Source organism: Lissotriton helveticus, chromosome 7 (assembly GCF_964261635.1).
Source record: "Lissotriton helveticus chromosome 7, aLisHel1.1, whole genome shotgun sequence".
NCBI lineage: Eukaryota > Metazoa > Chordata > Amphibia > Caudata > Salamandridae > Lissotriton > Lissotriton helveticus.
In genome coordinates this window covers 790,345,750-790,366,490 of record NC_136068.1, presented here as the reverse complement: position 1 = coordinate 790,366,490, position 20,741 = coordinate 790,345,750, and the positions used below count along the sequence as shown (strand labels likewise).

General features: G+C 48.5%; 1 non-coding gene across 1 annotated transcript; it reads left to right on the top strand.

The window, feature by feature from the left end:
* Window positions 1-9,757: 9,757 nt before the first annotated feature.
* Window positions 9,758-9,829, top strand: TRNAA-UGC (transfer RNA alanine (anticodon UGC)). The gene has a single exon. It is a non-coding gene; the product is annotated as a tRNA-Ala (tRNA).
* The last annotated feature ends 10,912 nt before the right edge of the window (window positions 9,830-20,741 follow it).

Sequence of the window (20,741 nt, the reverse complement as noted above, 5' to 3'; positions counted from 1 at the left end):
CGACTATAGGTAAGGGGTCTTGTCAGGACCAAGGGAATAGGGGACATCTGGAAGATGAAAACAAGGAGAAAAAGTATGAGGACCAGGCCATGCTCATAACTGAGAGAACTATAAGGACAGCTAGAGAAGGTAAATACCTGAGTTTCACAAAACTCATTCACTGTAAGTGTTGAGAATGCTTTGTTAACACGGCGTACTTTCCCGCAATAGACTGCAATATTGGAAGTTGCGTAAAGTTACTTTTGCAATGGTTATCACACATTCTTGAGAATATGCCCCATAGACTGGACTGAGAGATTGTTAGTGAAGACCAACTCCTGGGTTTATTGGATGTATATGAGCATTTTGCATTGGATGAATGATTTGAATTGTTGAGTGATATTATCTTCATGTTTAATTGACTAAAATGAATGGAAAAAAATCTATTGACTCCAGACATTCGTACATGCAAACAGCCACACTGTCCATGAAGAATCTCTCAAATTGCCACTGTCACGGGCCGTTTATTTGCAATTATTCAACCTGATTTCTAAAGTAGTTCAAAGATCTATTTAAAATATATATTTTACACCAGCCGCCATCACTGCAAACTAGTACCAATTTTTGTTTTGAGATTTCCTTGTTTGACTTTAAAGATTTGGTTGCAAATGCTCAAGTTTGCCTTGTTCTGACATTTTGTCGCTCATGCTTCTTGTGGATCAAACTTGGAATTAAAAATATTTAAATTAAATAATACTATTATGAATAACACACAATGCAGAATCTTCAAAACTAAACTCTCAGTTCACGTTGCCTCCTATAATTCATTATGTTATTACAACATTTTTGTTGTTTCAGAACTCTTTGTAAATATCATCACATATAAAGTGGTTTTGGTGATATTTCTACTTAAGTATGAATTCTTCGCCTCCCTGCTCTATTTATCAATCTGTGTTACTCCTTTATTCGTTTTTGTTGCCTTTTGTCATGTGTGTCAAGGTTGGAAATGTAATGTTGAGGGGAGTTCTATTTAAAAAATATCTATATTCTTTTTAATATTTGTTGATTAGATGTCCTGATTCAAGCAGTAATTGATACACTTGTACTTACTACTTTTAGTAACTGTTGTTATGTTCTATTCTGTACATTAAGAATATAATGTTTTAAAATGCACTTTAGGATGGCGTGGCCTGGCTGTCAGTGATGGTGGCTGCTCAGAGCGAGAGCTCGGGACATAGGCTATCAATATTGTCAAACATCTTGGGGCTGGGTCTTGCTGTCATCCCAAAACTGCACCCACATGCCTGCAGGCTCATGGAGGGACCCAGCTGGCACTGTCCCGATCTAAATCAGTCCAGTCAAAAGCAAAAATGTCAGCCATAGTCACCCGCTGACATAGGCCATATCCCTGCAGACTGAGGCCTCTAGCCCTCAGATGTTCCCGTTCCACGCCATTGCCTCACCTACAACGCTGCCAGGAACCACACGCCTGGAGAGGACCACACACAGCCCCATGTGTTCCAGAGGTTTATGGGGCCATGGACACAGGAACCAGCCTTGGAGTCATAGATGCCCCGCCATTCCTGACCTGACAACACTCAGCCTGCTGTATGGGGGCCGGCGGAGTTGAGCTGGAAGTCTATAACTTGAGGACAGGGGCACCGTGACCTGGCACGGCAGTCACATTTAAGAGCAGTGGGGCGGCGGGGCGAGGTGGGGTAAAGTCAACAGACAATGGGCTAGGTAAAAATAAATAAAACAATTACTTAAACCACTTACATTGCTCTCCCCGCATCTCCGAGTTGGGGCAAGCGCAAGGTAAGTGATTTTATTTTGTTTTTTTATTTAGTTTTACCTATCCCGTTGTCTATTAACTTCCCCACCCCCACCCTGCCCCCACCCCACTGATCTTACCTGTGCCGGCCACGCCTGACCAAGACGCCACCTTCGATGCCTCCGAGCCCCATCAGTAAACGCTGATCACACGCATCAGAGCTGTGAAGTCTCTTGAGCAAAGAGCAGTCAAGACAACACCAACCAATATTGCCCCACCTGGTGCGCTCTGGTGGCAGGGAAGCAGCTCTAGCCCATCCTCCTTACCGAGCTATTGGGGTGTAAGCTCCCCAGACCCCAGAGATTTGTGGAGGACCGACAGGCCCCTCTTGTCCCAGCCACTTCAGATTTCTCTGCTTGCTGTGCCTCCACTCGACGCCTGAATTCTCGGTTGTGACCCTCAGCTTCACTGCATGGAGAAGACATGCAAAGGCCTGCCCTGGTCCATCCCTGAGCCACAGACTGTACACCAGACACAGAAAATTAGCCTGAGAGACTACCAAAGGCACCTTTATTGCAACATTCAGATCTGGACTGCCCACCAGTCATCCCGGCTCACGAAAAGAGTTACACTCAATTGCCTCGAGTTGCTGGTCTTAGCTTGCCCCCTCCTATACTCCCCGCCATGCCAGTACCTGCAGACATGGACATGCTACTCTCCAACGCACCCTCATCACTGTTGTAATCTACCACTCCCCTGACCTCAGTATACGAGACTCTAGCTTCAGAGACTCCATATTAACACACACACCCTTCCGCAGATAAGCTGGACATGGTTTCGGCAGTGATAGAGAGCTCCCAGCCTTCATTGAGTCCAAGCTAGGCTCCCTCATGACCACGATAAGGATCCTTGGGAACGACCACTGAAAAGAGTGGCAGATGGGGAAAATGCGCTGGCCTCACTTCAACCGCAAGCAGTGGAAAACCAATGCTGCATCCAAGGCCTGCAGAGGTGTGTCCAGGTCCTGGAGGAACATCGGACGATGTGGAGGGCACTTCTGCAGGAGCAATGTCTGAATCCTCGGTCTGCCTCAAGGTATCAAGAAGGACCGGGACCCTCTGTCTTTCCAAGAGAACTGGTTCCTTCTCCATTGTTAACCCCTCTGATCATACTCCTTTCTTCTCCCTGGAGAGAGCCCTAAATGTCACAGCTCGACAGCCCCCTCCAGGATCCCCAGCATGGCAGATGCTTGGGAAACTGCTTCACTTCAAAGACCATTATGCCTTGCTGAAGGCAGCCAGGGTGAAAGGACCACTGTAAATCTAGGTCAAAATAGTTATGCTTTCTCTAGATTGCACCCAGGTTGGACAGCTGCTGAGGACTACCTTTCTGGGAATGAAGAAACGCCTGTGACAATTAAACCTTCAATATTCCCTCCTGTTCTGAGCCCACCTAAAGATCTTAATTGATGGCACCTTCATTATCTTCTCTGACCTTTAAGAGAGACCTATGACAGGGCAGAGAAGTACCCCACGGCTGCAAGGAAAGATCCAGAGGCAATAACCTTCCACCATCCACAACCCATATGCAAAAGAAGGAAATGACTGTAAGTAGGTCCCTCCCCAGTTTTGGAGGAGATCATTGCAGGTAGACACTGTGCTCTCCAGGTGGCTGCATCCCTTGGTGATGGAGCTGAGATCATGGACAGTGAAGGGAAATCCCACATCTTTACTATAGGCAAGGATTCTGACACATCAGAGGGCTCCTCCAGGGCTCTCAAATTCCCCTGATGGTGACAGCACAGACATCGTAATGGATTGATATGACCAACCTGACCCCCGTCATGTACTCATCCTGAGGTCACTCATTTGAGATATGTCCACATAATCCACTTTACCCACAACTCATCACTCTGTAGCCAGATCATCGAGCACACCCATTTCTGGGACTTGGAACTTCCATATGATCCTTCTACCCTGCTTTCTCCCCTTCCCACTCCTCCTGCCGTAGCCTACCCAGCACTATTCACACCAACTGATAAGCCGAGCAACTCCAGTGACATGAATATGCTAGATAGCTCTGCCTGTGGGCACTGATCACCACCTTACTACCACAACCCCTCCCTATTCTATGGTAATTTGTATTGACTGGTTTTGGTGTACCATAGTTTGCTGTAGGCTCCTGCAATTGTTGTTCTCATGTCACTGCATATCTCCACTTTACACCTGGGCCAGGTATTAAAGGACTGCTCCCCTGGGAACTTTAGTATGTCACAGTTGAGGTGAAAGAAGCAGGCTCCCCAAATGCACAATATGGCTCTGGATACCCTAACTCCCTAGCCTCTCCTTGGCCCAGCATGCACTCACTAGATTCCTCATACTGAATGTACATGGCATGCACACAGCACGGAAACAATACATGTTTTACTCCTACCTTAAATGGAAACACGCAAGTATTCGCTTCCTTCAGGAGGCCCACACTACTGCCCCAGAACTGCAACAACTATGAAAGCCCTAGAGGGGGATGATTCTTGCCACAACCTACTCCACCTACACTTATAGGATGAAATGATCTCGATACACCTGGGGGTGCCCTTCCAAGTTCTAGACACATACATAGATAAAGAGGGAAGGCTCATGCTCGTGGAGGGCCACCTGGATGGCTCATAGCTTCTACTAGCGAGCATCTACGCCCCAAACACATCAAATACTGTTATGGGATACATTGTCTGAGATACTGTGCAAAAAAGACACATCACATAGATCTAGGATGATGTCTATAATTGCTTACTATACCTCCATCTGGACCGGTCCCATCTGCCACTCCTCCAGTGCCCACAATCACAAGAAAAAGGTCCCTCTTATCTCACTTGTATCCATTATTTCCTACAACCTTACACACACCCTATAATCAACATTGCTCTTTTATTCTATCAATCATACAATGAGGCCTGTTAATTGCAAAAATATCTATCCTTTATTAAAAGTGCTAGTTTTATGATCCAATATAATCCAATAAAAACAATGTTAGCAATTCATAACATACATCTGTGTTCACAAAGGAGGGTTTAGCAACCCCTACTGCATATGGACAAATCACTAATGTTTTTTTACCTATATACCTTCGATGTTATCCTTTATGACAGTATTGCCTGATTGTTTAAATATAACGTCATTACTTTGTAGACATAAAATATTCTCCTACAAAATTAATACTTTCCTTAAAATTTACCAATACATAAATTTCATTTAACAAAAAAACTAAAATAGTTTTTGATAAGAATATATCAAGAAGTCGACACTGCATTTCGGTGGATCACAGTTGGTATACTCCACCTTTTTCAGAACAAAAAGCATTGATGTTTTCTTTAAAAAAAAACTAAATAGAATAGAAACTTATTGCAACCTTATTGCAACCTTAAGAACTAATTTAAGGTCACTTACGTTTACAAAAAAATAGGCTCAACTCTATCAATACAAGTCACTAAAACCATTCACAAAGAATTCATGTAATCCTAAATTATTATAACAAATCACTCCACGATAAGACCAGATTTATTTTGTCCTATCTTTATTAACATTGGATTATATGGGTATGTACAATTATCCCATACATGGATATGTATCTAATCACCCCTTAAGCTGTTTATGTTACATTACTTACCGGTAATCTTCATTACCCCAGGTCCCGTTGTCCTCGTCCCATTCATTAACATATGGAGATAACCATCTCCCGACAGAAAAAAGAGCAGAGGCATGCTGGGACCCTAATACTGCCCTCCCACCGGGAGTACATAAGCAGTACTTACCCAGCATCCCGTCTGTACAACCAAGCCCAGACAGGAAGGCCGGCCGCCCGGGAGGGAGGGAGGGGCGCATGAATGGGACGAGGACAACGGGACCTGGGGTAATGAAGATTACCGGTAAGTAATGTAACATTACCCCCAGGTCCCTTATGTCCTCGTCATATTCATTAACGTATGGAGAATACCAAAGCAGAAAACCGGCCTTCCGCTCCCCCAAGCACACCCAGGAAACCACAACAAAGCAGCAACCCAAGGGAGCACCGAGAAGGAGGAAACGGGAACCGCAGGAAACAACCGGTCCGCCACCCAAAACAGGACAGCAGGAGCCAAACAAGGACTGGAGACAAACCAAAACAGAAGGCAAGTACCCCCAACAAGGAGGCCGCCAACCAGAGAAACCCGAGACAGGGCAACCGAAACCAAGACCCAAAGGACACGGCCAAGAAACCCCTGAGAGAAGGCCGCCCAGCACAGACCCAAAGAGAAAGGCCCACAGGACACACCAGCCACAAAGGCACAGACCAAAAAGGGGGCGAGGAAGCAAAGGCCGGAAACCGGCCCACACCACAAAACCGAACGACCCGGCCCCCGAGCAAGAGCCAGGCACGAGCAAAACCCCAACCAAACAGAAAGACAGGGAAGGGGAAAAAAACACACGAAAACACAGAAGGCCAAAAAGCCCCACAGGGCAGGAGGCCACCAACCAACCAGGAAGGCCACCGAACCCAGAACAGCAGGGGAAGAGAAGGCCAGCACAAAGAGCACAGGCCAGAAATGCCCCCAGAAGCACCAGCCGAAAGCCGATCAACAAAGGAAAGGCCAACAAGACCGGAAGAACGAACAAGCCAACCAGGGCGAGGACAGAGCCACCGGCCACAGCCCCAAGAAAACCCCCAACCCCAAAATTAAGGGAAACAAGCAGGACCGGAGGCCAGAGCAACCGGGGAGCACCCAGCAGCCCCCCACACCAGGCACAGAGGGCAGAAGAAAAGCAGGCGCCAACACGGCAGAGGACCGCACAGGTACCCCACACCCAGGCCAAGCAAGCAGCACAGGCAGCAGCAACCAAAAAACAGCCACAGGGCGCACAGCACCCAGACTAAAAACCCACAAGGCCCGACACCCGCAAGGCCAGAGAGGAGCCCAGAAACCAGCAGAAACCAGGGCAACAAACGCCAAAGGAACCAGGAAGCCAGGACCAGAGCCAAGCAACCCCACCACACAGGAGGACCAGTAGGCCCAATCAAAACCCGGGAACGAGCCCACGCAGCGCACACGGCACAGCAAAGGGCAGGGAGGAACCGGGAACCCCCAGCACACCACCGCCTGAACCACACAGAAGGGCGGAAAAGAACAGAGAAAACCGCCAAAGCGGAAGCCAGAGGAAGCAGAGGGCCAACAAGCAGAAGACCCCAGACAACCCGCAGCCAGGAGGGAGAACTCCACTGAGGCAAGAGCACCACGAAACCACACCCCACCCAGAGAGGGGGGGGAGGGCACCCAACAGCCCCACAACGGGAACCAAGGCCGGAGAAACAAGGGAGGCAGAAGCGAACCAGGACACCAAAACCAGGAAACGCACAGCAGAACACCCCCAGAGCTAGAAAAACAGCCAGGAAGCCCAGGAGGCACAGCCCGAGGACAACCAGAACAAGCAGGAAGCCCGCAGACCACCGGAGCCAAAGGACCCCACAAATGCCCCAACACAGGCGAAAGAAGACCACCAAGAACCACCAGCAGGAAAAAAGCCCCGAAGGACCCACCAGGGTGTCGGCACAACAGCAGAGCGCCCCGCCAGAACACAAAGAAAGCCCAGGCAAGGACGCAGAGCCCAAAAGAAGGCCAACACGCAAGAGCAGAAAGCCCCAGCAGACACCCAGCCAGCGCAGAAAGGCAGCACGGCTCCGGGCCACCAACCGGGAGAACAGGAGACCCGTAGAGGGGGAAAACAGGAGCCCCGCCAAGGGCGCAGCAACAGCAAAAGACAGCCAGGCCCAAACAGCAGTGGCATGAACACTAGTGCCCAGAAGGCAAAACACCACCGGAAAGACAACCCGGGGGGAGGAAGCACCATGGCAAGAAGAGCAGGCTCCCCACAACCCCCGACAGAGAAGCCATATCCACAGGAGGCCCCCAACCGGGAACAAACCAGTCAGGAACCCAGGCAGCACCAGGAGGAGCAGGCAGGAAAACACCCAAAGCAAGCCAAAAGGCAAGCACAGGGAGAGCCAGAGCAGGAGCAAGGAACAGAAGCAGCCAGACCCCAGAAGCAACCAAGACCAAAAAAGGACCCGGGGCAACACCCGAAGGCACAGGCTACCGAAGCAAAGGAGAACAGAACAGCCACAGCCAAGGCAGCACTAACCACCCAGGCGCAGGCAGAACACCCCCGAGAGCACCAGGAAGGACACCCGAAATCCAAACAGGGACCAGGCACCCCCCCAAGGGATGGGAGAAAAAAACTCCAGGAACCAGAAGCCCCCGCAGACCAAACCCCGACCAACCAAGCCGAAGCCAGGAAGCGGAGGAGCATCGCAAGTGGAGCACACGCCACAACACAACAGGCAGCTCGCAGCGGAGGCAAGGCAACCCGGAAAAAAGGGGGCAGAAGCAGCAAAACCAATGCCAGGCAATGGCAGTCACCCAGGAGACACCGCAAGAAGGAGGTGCAGAGGGGCAGAAAGAAAGCGGGGAAACCCGCCGCAGGCAAACAGGAACCCAGGGGAGTCAACAGGACCCCCCCCAGCCAAAACACCGACCCACCATCATCCGGGGGCCGGGAGCTGCAAAGGAACCAGAAGAAGGGGGAAAGAAAAGTGCAACCCCAACAGGCCGCGGCGGAGGAAGCAAGAGGCGGCCCGACACAAGAGCAGCAGCGGGCAAGGCGGAAGCAAGCAGGCCGAAAGAACCCAACAACACAGGGAACTCCAGGAGCAAGCACAGACAGAGCCAGCAAAAAAAAAGGAACCAGCGAACCACAGGAGCGTCAGGAACCGACGCCAACCAGAGGCAGGCCATCAAAAAGAAGGGAGAACGCCAACATCGCAGAGGAGCAGCAAACAAGCCCAACCAAGAGGAGAAACCCTAAACAACATCCGGGACAAAACGCAAAAGTACGCAAGGCCAGGAGAAAGGACCCCACCCGAAGGCAGCGACCCAAAGGAAGAAGGCCTGCGGGGGAAGCAGAAACATACCCACCCCGCAGACCACGGCAAGAGAGCACCCGGGAAAACACTGGACCCCCTTCCCCAACCACACACCACAAGGGTGGGGGGGGCAGAGACCCGGCAACCAGCAGAACAGAGAAGCCCAGCCCCAACCAAAGGCGCACCGAACCAGGCAACGAACGCCAGGAGCAGCGGAAGGGAGAGGAGCCTGCAAAAAGCGAACCAAGAAGGAGGGGGACAGCAGCCCTGACAGGACGCACCCCGAGAGGAGCGGCACAAGCAAGAGACCGCCGAAAACCACCCACGAGGAGCAGACCAGCCCCAGTAGGAAGCACCCCAAGCAAAGCCGGCAGAGGGGAGCATTAGAAGCCGAAGCCAAATGCCAACCCAGAAGAGAAGGACCCTGACACGCAGCACGAACTGACCGAAGATAGAACAAGGAGCCACGCACCCCACCAGCCCCGGAACCAGGCAGCCCAAGGAAAAGGCAGCAGCCCAGCACCAGCATGCAGGGAAGCCGGGAGGGCACCGACTGGGATGTAGCTCAGAGGCAGAGCGCATGCAAGCATGAGGTCCCGGGTTCAAACCCCGGCATCCCCAGGAGCTCCCGCAGCCCAACAACCAGAAGGGCCAGGTAAAGTAAAGGGCCATGGGTTAAAATCAGCGGCCAGAAAAGTCCAGAGGAAGGAACCTTCCCCACGGCAAGCAGGGTACGAAAGCCAGCCACCGGAGGACACACCGACCGCGGAAACAGAAATCGAATTCCATGGCCATGGAGAACAAGGAACGAACTCCCGCTCCAGGACAAAAAAGAAACTCCGGGAAGAAAGGAAAGGAGTGCACCGCCCAGAGGGCACCTCAAGACACAGCAACACATCAGAAGGAAAAGCAGTAACAACACCAATAACACAAATACAAAGGTGCAAAACATGACCAATGTATGCGCCTCACATCCAGTAGCATAGTAGAAGTGATGCACCCAGAATCACAGGCGACCCCGAGGCTCGAACCCTCGGCTAACTCGGCAGACATGGGGAAGTAGCTCAGTGGTAGAGCGCATGCTTTGCATGAATGAGGCCCCGGGTTCAATCCCCGGCATCTCCAGACTTTTGCCATGCGGATCTTGGATTGTGGCTGCAAAAGCGGTGAACCACAATACAAAATGAGATTGCCCCTATTACATCGGAATATCCAATGCAAACGTCTCAAAAATAAAGTGGGGTACGAAACCCAGTAGCATGACATATCTCCACCTAAAACCGACAGTCAGTCTAGCATACTCATAGGAATCCGTCACGTAGGGCACAGAGAGAGTCAACACCGCAAAGCGGGACTCACCCATAGCGGGGGCCGGAGCATCACGAACAAGGCCCCCACTCACACAGCCAGCCCCGGAATCCATCCAGCGCTGCGCCTCCAAACATCCGGCGCAGCGCGTCTCCCACCCGGCCAAGCTCGAGGAGACGCGCACAGCGACCCGGAAGCATTTCGGGAGACGGCGCACCAGCCGCATAGGGCCTGTCAAAATCCAGAACACCGGCCAGGAAGAAGCCATGCCTCCCAGCAAGCCAGGCAGACCGGGAGGCAGACACACCAGGAAACAGCACCCCTGCCCGCGAAGCCAGGCAGGGGGAGCAGAGAAGAACCTGCACGCCACCCCAGCCAGCAGGAGCAGGGGCAGCAACATCACAGCATACCATCAGTCCATTCTGTCGAAGACAGAAAAAAAGAACAGACGGGATGCTGGGTAAGTACTGCTTATGTACTCCCGGTGGGAGGGGCAGTATTAGGGTCCCAGCATGCCTCTGCTCTTTTTTTCTGTCGGGAGATGGTTATCTCCATATGTTAATGAATGGGACGAGGACATAAGGGACCTGGGGGTAATATCATATTCAGACCTTTGAGAGAGATGTCTCTTTAAATTATTTATATTTTTAATATTTGATAGCCCCTCAGGTGAATATACCCTTATCCTGTTGTTTATGGGGCCACAAACTCATACCTATTTATTCATATACGGCCATTCCCTTTGTTAATCACATAGACTTACTATAAATATCTGTTCCAAACAGTGAGGCGTCAGTCAGGGGAATGTAGATTGCTGTAGTGGTGTTGTTAATCCTTCCTTTCTTTAAGGTTCGTATATAATTTCATATCTACACATCGGTAAGTATTACATGCTATTGTCATAAGTTGGGATTTATCATCACTTAAATCAACCTTTAACTTCCAGTTTTACTGCTTACCAGTCTAATAATCCAATCAGACATGGTGTGCAGCCCATCATTAGATCATGGCTGTACTACGCCTGAGATTAGTTGTCTTGTTTGCTGGACCCGTACTCTTAAATTTCGGTATTCTGTTGGTCGTCATATCTCCCTTCTGCCCTCTCAATTCTATTAAAAATGCAGAAACACATTTTTTTGTAAAACCTTTATAACTTTCTAGGTACATGACGTTTTAATACAATTTCCTTATACAGTCTTATGGGTTTGTTTATTATAGTTTAATACTATAGTCGCACCGTTAATGCTGCCCCTTTAGTGCTAGCTTCAAAATGAATTTGAGAGGCTAGTCATATCCAGCCCTTACCCGAGTTTGTATGCACCGATCTAGACAGACACTTAGAGAACCTTTGTTAAAACCATTTTTTAACTAATTAGTGAAGCTTTCCAATTCCCGCTTAAATTGCATTGCGGAGCCCCATTGTAAGTGCAAAAATCTACCCCACTTACTGGAATAAGGTGTACTCGTCTTCCTGATCGAGTATTCCAAATGTTAAACCGGATAAACAGGACTGTTCCACTTTTATAGACACATCATACGTCAAATATGCATCTGTACCAAACGCCCCACCATATTTAAATCAGGCAAGTCACTGTTCGCAATGTTCCACTATTTGTTTCGATTTATAAACATAAATGGCCATACTATATAATGTGTTCGTGCCAGGATGTTTAACAATAAACAGCTTCCATATTGTGACGATATTCTCTCATACCTGCATCTAATGACCAATAGGTCACTTATACTTTTTTTTTTTATGTCTGCAGCATGGTGGCCATCTGTCTCTATCAGCAATATATTCAAGTGCATTTAGCCTACCATATATTTTCTTATTCACTATAGCGTGGCAGCCATCTTCCTCTCTTAAAAATGTATCAAAATGCATATAACCATATCAAGGATCTAAATATATATCTAAATCAGATCGAAAATATTCTCTACAAGTAACATTGATTCTTTATAGTGCCCTTATGTTATGGCAATGGTATTATATATTTACACTCCCTCCATAGAGCATTCAATAATTAATCGAAGTAAATTACTCATTAGTTCTTATTAACATCATCTAATTGTTTACTTGAGGGGGCCCCGATGAATTAACATATTCTTTTCATCAATAAAGTATACTACCTCCTTTCAGTATGTATTATATACCATTTCTAGTAAAGATCCATACACTCGAAGGCCGTACATATAGGTTTTAAACTTACTCATATAGAATAGTTCTCTTTTCTTTCTTTTTATCCCTAAATTGCCTCCTCTCTTTGTGCCAATGATCTTTTAAAAAACACACCATTTATATCATAGACTTTATGCTTGTGCTGTAGCCAGTGTTCTGTGAGTGGGGCATTTTTCTTACCAATTCTAATGACGGATCTATGCTCGTTCAATCGTGTTCTTACTTCTCCTCCAGTTTCGCCTACATAGCCTTTATTGCACAGACATACAATTAGACAAATTGCTTTCTTTGTAATACAATTGACCATAGTGTTAAAAACATGCTTCACACCGTTCATTTCTATCTCTTTTCCATATATCATTGAACTATAGTTCATACATGTGCTACATGGAAAGTTGCCCACAAATTTTTTTATTGTCAAAGATTCCTCTTTGTTGTGGTTCTTTCAGATCTCTATAAGTATGAACCATACAATTTGTAATAGTTCTATTTCTCCAAAATGCAAAAAGCGGCTTCTCCATTCTATTTCAATCCTTATCTTCTAGAAGAGGTCAACTTCTATTTATCAATTTTTTAATTTTATTACTCATACTTGAGAAGTTGGTAATGACCACTATTCTCTCCTTTTTATCTTTTTCTTTTTTATCTGTCTCAAAGAGGCTGTCTGTAAAAAGTTCATTCGGGTCGGGGACAATCGATATTTGCCCGGCGGTATTGCCTCTGTGACCCTCTAGTTATTTAAATCAATGAAGAGGCAGGCGCTGGAGACTGGAAAGCAGGAAACAAGGTTTTTTTATTCTCTCCGGAGGAGAACACAACGAAACGGACAGAAGGTATCGTTCTGAGGTGCTCTAACTGCATCCCGGAGGCCTGGCCTCTTATATCCACATTTATGACTTTATTGCAGATTACACATACATGTTTAAAGCTTTGATGTGCGGAAAAGACATTCTCGGAACTCCCCTTTGGGCCCGTTCCCACACACATTTACAGTTAAAGTCCCCACCCTAGTCACAACAGGTGATGAGCATCGCGCAGCTGGATAATCCGCCGATTCACGGAATGTGGGGAGTCTGATCGGATCTCATGGGGTGGGGGGGGCTTTGATCAACCCGGGGATTCTTTGATGGGGGAAGCTTTCTATTGTACGGGGAGGGGCAAGGGTGGTATCGGCAGAGCTGGGTGTCGGCTTGGGAACGGGGAGGACAAAACGGGCTCACGGGGAAAAAGGGGGTTTGCATCTAAGGGCCGGAGATCATGAAAGGAAAGCAGGGAGGTGTCGCGCTGGGAACAGGATGAGGGCCGGGGGCAGAGCAGCGCCGAAGAGGGGTTTATGACTCAAGGCAGGTGCAAGCAGGGGGTGGTCAGCGTGCAGGCTTAGTGAAGGCAAAGGGCTATGTCAGGGGCCAGCGGCATGCAAAAGGGTTTGTTCTGATCGGGACATCTTAAAATGGCGGGCGCGTACGACAAAGTGTGGCATCAGGGGAAGTGGCAAGATGGCGCAGATAATGTTCACCAAAACGCACTAATTTTCCACAGTCCCTCCTTTAACATATTCAAGACATCTTGCTGGTTCATTTTCTACTCGGGTCTATTGTGGTGGGCATGAGAAAGAAGACCGGTAGGAACCCTAGAAAAAGAGTTGTAAACAATACATTTTGAGGTTTCTAGCTTTTAGGAGGTGCACCTATTTGATAAACTTTGATAAATTTGTTCAGCAGGAAAGTCATAGGAATGAAATACAAAAAACGGCGAGCAGCAAGTACATATCATAACGTGAACTGGCAGGTTAATACATATTTCGGATTCGGTTTGGAGCAGGATCAATACAATGGCGGCTGGGAGAGAAATGAGGCAAAAAACGGTGATTGAGGATGTCAAATGTTCGAAGTTTACGAGTTCTCATTGTTCTTTGTGGTCTTTCGTTGGCGCTGTTGAGCACCGGCGGTGGAGCTACAAGTCCAGCTCTGTTCTAAGTTCCGCGTTGCAGGGCACGACCCCTTTCCTCGCGTTTCTGGTCGGAAAGGTCCTTTTCGCCCTGTGTCCTTTGAGGTGATTGTCAGAAAGTTCCGATGGGAGAAGAGCGTTCAAAACAGTCCATAGGGTAGGTCAGAGGAAAAAAGGGGGATGGAGCAAGGCCAAATTAGGAACAAACCAGGGGAACGAGAGACTTCAAATAGGCGGGCGTGTGACGGAATTCAGAGAGCGGGGACTTGTCGACAGGCACTGGACGTCGAGCAGGGGCATCAGGTCGACCCTTTCTTTTCATGCTGTCGAAAACAGTGCCTCATCCTGCAGCTCTTTTCAGTCGTGGCCTCGCCTTGGCTAATGTCGCAGGTGTCCCTTAGTCTGCAGTCAGGCCTCGTGCTCCCACATCCGGTCCTTCTCTCCTCCAACGGCAGTACCCTTAAACAAGTTTGAAAAGACAGTCTTTTAGAAAAAATTTGCGGATGAAGATAATCAAAAAGTCTATTTCTCTCCCAGCTCCAGGCAAAGAATGAAAATGTCCGTTATTTTTAACGTTCACAACTGGCATATGAATGACCGGTGGCGGACCTGCTGGATTTACTATGACTTTCCTTCATAAACATTTATTACAGGCATGACAGTTCATCTGATGGTATCCCACCTTCGGGAGACAAATCTGGCAAAGATATGCCGTTCCCTAGAGTTTCACATTTACAAAAGGGTACAGTGAGTCGTCAACATGGTACTACACAGGTATTTTGCTGAGAGACGAACATGGCTAAACATTTCCTTTCTATCGGTGCATCCTGTTTTTCAACTACTGCGGGGTTCATTTTGACGATTTCTTTACCTTGGTCTAGTCTGTTAACCTCGTAAAACATCATTCTGGGTCCTACGTAACTTTTTACAGCCCGGTTACTTAACTAGGAAGGACAGGGGTTTTATGGGAAACAACCAGGGACATAGACAGGGGAGGTAACGGGGGTGATCGTTTTTCTGGTTTGGGTATTGCGGCGTTTCGGGGAGGGGAGGGTCGCGTATTCTGAGGTCCTTGTTTTATACTATAGGAGCCGTTGACATGTAGTTCCCTCATTTCGGGCCAGATTAGGGAACCTCTGTCGTCTTACCTGTCCTTTCCCTTACGGCCCAACCTGGGTTCATTGACTTCTATCGGAAAAGGAGAGGTAATGACGCGGCCTCAGGGTGATTGTATTAAAGACAAGCGTTTGTGCAAATACTGACGGTATTTGAAGCCAATTAGGTGGTGTGCTAGGGGTGGCAATCTGCCAATTTCGGGGCTAACCACTCGGGGGAGTGGTAGTGCAAAAATAGAGAGAGAGAGCGAGAGAGAGAGAGAGAGAGAGAGAGAGAGAGAGAGAGAGAGAGAGAGAGAGAGAGAGAGAGAGAGAGAGGGAGAGAGAGAGAGAGAGAGAGAGAGAGAGAGAGAGAGAAAGAGTGCAACGGCAGGCTAAATAGTACACGTGCAACAGAGAGGGCGGCAGTGCATTCAAGAAAGGCTATTTAGTGCATTACACAGTAAAGGGTATTCACGAGTCCGCGTTAGAATCTTGTAATCATGCAGTTTGAGCATTAGACAGGGTAGAGGGGACGTGCTTTGAGAAAAGGAAAGAAGAAAAAGGAGGTACCATTTTGTCGCACTTTCTCGCATTCTCGGTCCTTTGATCAGTTGGGTCAACGCCTCAGTCACACACACACACATTCCCTCACAGTTTCGCATCATACATAACGTGGGTTCATTCGTCCGGTCTGGTTTAAGGGTGATCACTTTTTATCAGGTTGTGCTAATTTTTCGGGTTTGTTCGATACGTGAGTAGTTTGCAGGCGTGCTTAGACACCACCCTGCGGCGCTAGTCCGTTTCGTGTATTTAGACATGGCTAGGTCTCAGATCTTCGCCACACCTTGGCCGTAATCTCTGATGTAACCTGCAGAGGGAGGAAAAAAGGGGGGGGGGTGGGGGAGACAGCATTCGCGCGCATTCAAATACATGGATTCATAAGTCTTTTACTTACCTCTTACTCGTCTTTCCTCCTTGGGGCAGGGTCCCCGGGGATATAGTTTTCGGAGTCGGGGGGGCGGTAGTGTGTTCATGTAGGGCGTGTGCGGGGAAACATAAGAAGGAAACCAGAGGTGCCTAGTGCGAGGTATCTAGTCAAAGGATATATCTCACTATCGGGATCCTTAAACCTCTTTCAACGCCGTGGCGTTCTAAAGTTCTTCGGTTCTTGGGTCCCTGCTACTTCGGAACGTTGTACTTTACAATATTTACATTATTTCATTTCACCCTCCTTTTACATTCCCTCATTTACACCATTCGTTTTACCCATCCTTGGAAGTCACGGTCTTCCTCTACGCGAGAGTTCATGAGTCAGTCGCGTACTTTTAAGACGGAGTGTCGTGTTGTCGATCCGATCCGTCCTCCAGGGCTGGGCAACCATCTTCCTTTAACCTAAAAGAGAGAGCAGAGTAGGGTGCACAGAAAAAGAACTTTCCTACCCATCCCATATTGTTTTAAAATAAAGCATGCAATACCCGTTCATAGTTTCAAAGACTTTATTTTGCAAATTCATTTCAGCATATGGATTAGGAGGGTGTGGTCGTATTTGGTCGGTCGTGGCAATGGCTAAAGTGCGTACAGTGGGGGGGGTGTCGTTTGCAACAGTAAAAACATCGGAAAGTTTTACTCATTCATTTGTAAGAGACTAAAACGTCTATTAATTGGCTGGGGGTTTGGGGGCATATATTTTCATAATTTAGAAACATAATCATAACAGTTGTAATCAGATTTCCTATATGCATACCGTACGTATGCATCGTAAATGAGGTTTACATTAGTTATAAAAATATAATACATTGTATATTCGTAATCAACATTTGTAACGGGGATCTTTTCATACTGTTCGTCGAGTGAGCTCTCCTTGTCTTTTCTAGCCAAGTGTACAAAGGATCACAAAAAATCTCAGAACATCAAGTTTATATTAGTGCGAAGGAACACCACGAGGTGTTCGTAAGTTCCGATTGATACCAGCGCCATTTTGGGCGGGGCCGGCACAGTCCGGAAGCAGCATCAGGGGGAAATGTTTCCATTACTGGCAGTTTGGACCAGAGTCCTTTTCGGCAGTTCTAGAATTCACGCTAACAGAAGGTGTGGCAATGTCATGTTTGTTTCGTTGGCGATCGAAGCAGCCGTCCCTTACCGGAAACCTGCAGAGGCCGAAGGCTCCGCCGGGGACCTTTGTATGATCTTCAAGGCTGCGGAGATGCTGTCGGAGATGGGGGCTCGTGCTCCATGGGACAAATGTTCGAGTTGTATGGCTGGCCAAAGTTACTCTAGTGGCCGGGGCCCGCCTTCCAGCGGATCCAGACGCCATTTTGAGGCCCTACAGGGGCCACTCTCGTCGAGTTTGTCAGAATGAAAGAGACCCTTCGGAGTGAAAGGAAGAGGTCCCTGTTTTGTGAGAGCGGGACGTTCAGCTGGGGTGCAGCTGTGATGCCCCCACCTGGGGGGCGAGGGAGACTCGTTCACATCGTCTCCTTCTCCCAGTGCACTCCATGCCGCTCCTTTTCATCGCCCCGCATGAAGGCCTCTCCACATCCGGTGTTCCCCAAGTGCCACCATTGTACGTTCGGTGCTGCGCAAATACTGGGGTGCCACCATTGTGTGTTCGGTGCTGCGCAAGTACTGGGGTGCCACCATGGTGTGTCCGGTGCTGTGGAAGTATGGGCACCATCGCCTGACTGGGGGTGTTCGGCGCCGGGCTGGGGGCTGGGAAACCTCCTACCGGTGGAGGTGGGGGAGGCTCGTCCGCGTCGCCTCTCCCTCCCAGCCCAACTTGGACAAATTGTTGTGGAGGTACGTGCAGGACATCCCGCCGTCCAGGACTGCTGCGGCTGTGACGGAAGAGAAAAGGAAGAGGCGCCTCGCTCTCCTCTTGACATGTGGCGGGACTACCTTAGTCTTTCCAGGCCCGTTGCGGCCGGTCAAGGAGACATGTGGCGGGACTACCTGCAAATGCCCAGGCTGCGGGCTCCTGCCTCTCCTCCGGCTCCCCCATACGTTAAGATTTCCTGACCAAGAGTTGGCGGCGGGGCTCGCCTTATATGGGTTGCCGTTGGTTGGGCGTAGCCGTAACCCTGCCCTACTTTGGAAGGTTCCAGAATGGGGGGGGGGGCGAATGTTCTGTTTGACTTCCATTTTCTACAGTTTATCGTCATTATTCCTTGTTTGTTGTGTTAAATTAAAAGTTCAAGTTTATTAATGTTCTACGGATTTTGTTTTATCATTTCTTTCTTTCCAGGTTGCTTTTATGCTAAGTTTCTGCTACAGGGGTCGAGTAACACGGAGACACGTGTAGAGGGGTGACGCAGATTTGTACATTACATATACACGAACTCAGACGGGGGACAGTACAAGTACGACATACAAAGACCCAAGACAAATATAAAAACAGTTATTGGTCATAATTATCTCTTTCCGTCTGTGAATTTTAAACGAGGCTGGGTTCCCGTCTTGACATTGGCCGACCTAGGAGAGCTTGATCATGCCGCTGAGATTTTCCTGGCGAAATCTGTGCCATCGGGCATAATCAAACGTGGTAGTTCTGTCTGGTCCGTCTATGTAAGTCGGGTTCTTCTCTGTCTCGCGCCTTTTCTCGTACTGTCGGTCTGTCGTTCTTGTCGGCCCTTTGCCTTTACTCACGCTCAGTAGAGTCGGGCATTGGGCTTTCCAGTGTCCGACATACCTACAAAAAGCGCATTGGTCTGACCCTAAGTCTGGTCGTCCTTTGTATAGTGTCGGGGGATAAGTTGTGGGTAGCGGTGTCCTGGGGTTGTCCTGTCGGTATATTTCCCTACTTGGTTTATCCTCGTCTTTTCTCTGTCGTCTCGTAGCCTCTCTGCGCCACATACCGAGACTGTCGAGCATAATTGGCGTTGTTTTATTATTTCGAAGGGCTATTTCTAACGTTTCTATTTTATCAAGGTCAAAGGATCCTGCCAGTGGCCACTGTTTGTCTTGGCTATCTTCGGTATACCTGTGCCATAATTTATTATAAGCTATGGTGACTAACCCATAGTTTATGAACATGTCCTTATTAGGGGTGCCTTCTAGTGGAGCCATATGGTCCACCTCTAACACCCGGTCCGGGCTAAACAGGCTATTTATCAATGGGGAGAAGACAGACATGACGGCTCGTAACGAGGGACTAAAAAGTCAGCACTGCCTATCTTATCACTAGGTGCAAAGACTAGACAGAATATTTCTATTCTACGTTGTTTGCAGGCAGTGAATACCTCATGGATCCAAAAAAAACCAAAAGACCAACAAAATAACAATGGGGAGAATGAGTAGGACCGCAAAGATCTGCGTTACCTACCCTTTTCACTATCTGCAAAAAGGATGGTCTCTTCCCTGCTTGCAGACAGAGAATCTCCAGGAAACAATAGTTTGTGAACAACAGTTCAGTTTCAAGCAATTATTGAGTGGGGGAGAAAAAGAACAAGCACGGCTGCTACCCTACTTATCCTCCACTGCTTGCAAAGGGAGAGAGAGCCTGTTGCTTCTCCGTTTGCAGACAGTGAATCTCTAAATAAAAATAAACAAGGCAATACTAGTATTTTGAACAATCAAGCAATCAAAACAAATTCTTTCGCAATTTGTCGTGGCAACACGACCTTACCCGGACCATGTGGACAGTTTCCTGTCTTCCGAATCCAGCGCCCGATCGTCCTCTTTTTTCTCGTCTTTCTCACGGCACTCCTGATGGTTCCCAGTCAGGACCGTAGATCACTCGAGAGAGGTCTGTTCGGAACTAGTGAAGTTCGGATGATCGGCTGCCAGACGAGGGTCTATTGGGCAAGAGCTCTCCCGATCGTTGCAGTCGTTCACTCTGTCGTCGGGACCTCTCCCACTGGATCCACGAGTCGCTGATGGGCCCCACGCTTGGGACGCCAATTGTAAAAAGTTCATTCGGGTCGGGGACAATCGATATTTGCCCGGCGGTATTGCCTCTGTGACCCTCTAGTTATTTAAATCAATGAAGAGGCAGGCGCTGGAGACTGGAAAGCAGGAAACAAGGTTTTTTTATTCTCTCCGGAGGAGAACACAACGAAACGGACAGAAGGTATCGTTCTGAGGTGCTCTAACTGCATCCCGGAGGCCTGGCCTCTTATATCCACATTTATGACTTTATTGCAGATTACACATACATGTTTAAAGCTTTGATGTGCGGAAAAGACATTCTCGGAACTCCCCTTTGGGCCCGTTCCCACACACATTTACAGTTAAAGTCCCCACCCTAGTCACAACAGGTGATGAGCATCGCGCAGCTGGATAATCCGCCGATTCACGGAATGTGGGGAGTCTGATCGGATCTCATGGGGTGGGGGGGCTTTGATCAACCCGGGGATTCTTTGATGGGGGAAGCTTTCTATTGTACGGGGAGGGGCAAGGGTGGTATCGGCAGAGCTGGGTGTCGGCTTGGGAACGGGGAGGACAAAACGGGCTCACGGGGAAAAAGGGGGTTTGCATCTAAGGGCCGGAGATCATGAAAGGAAAGCAGGGA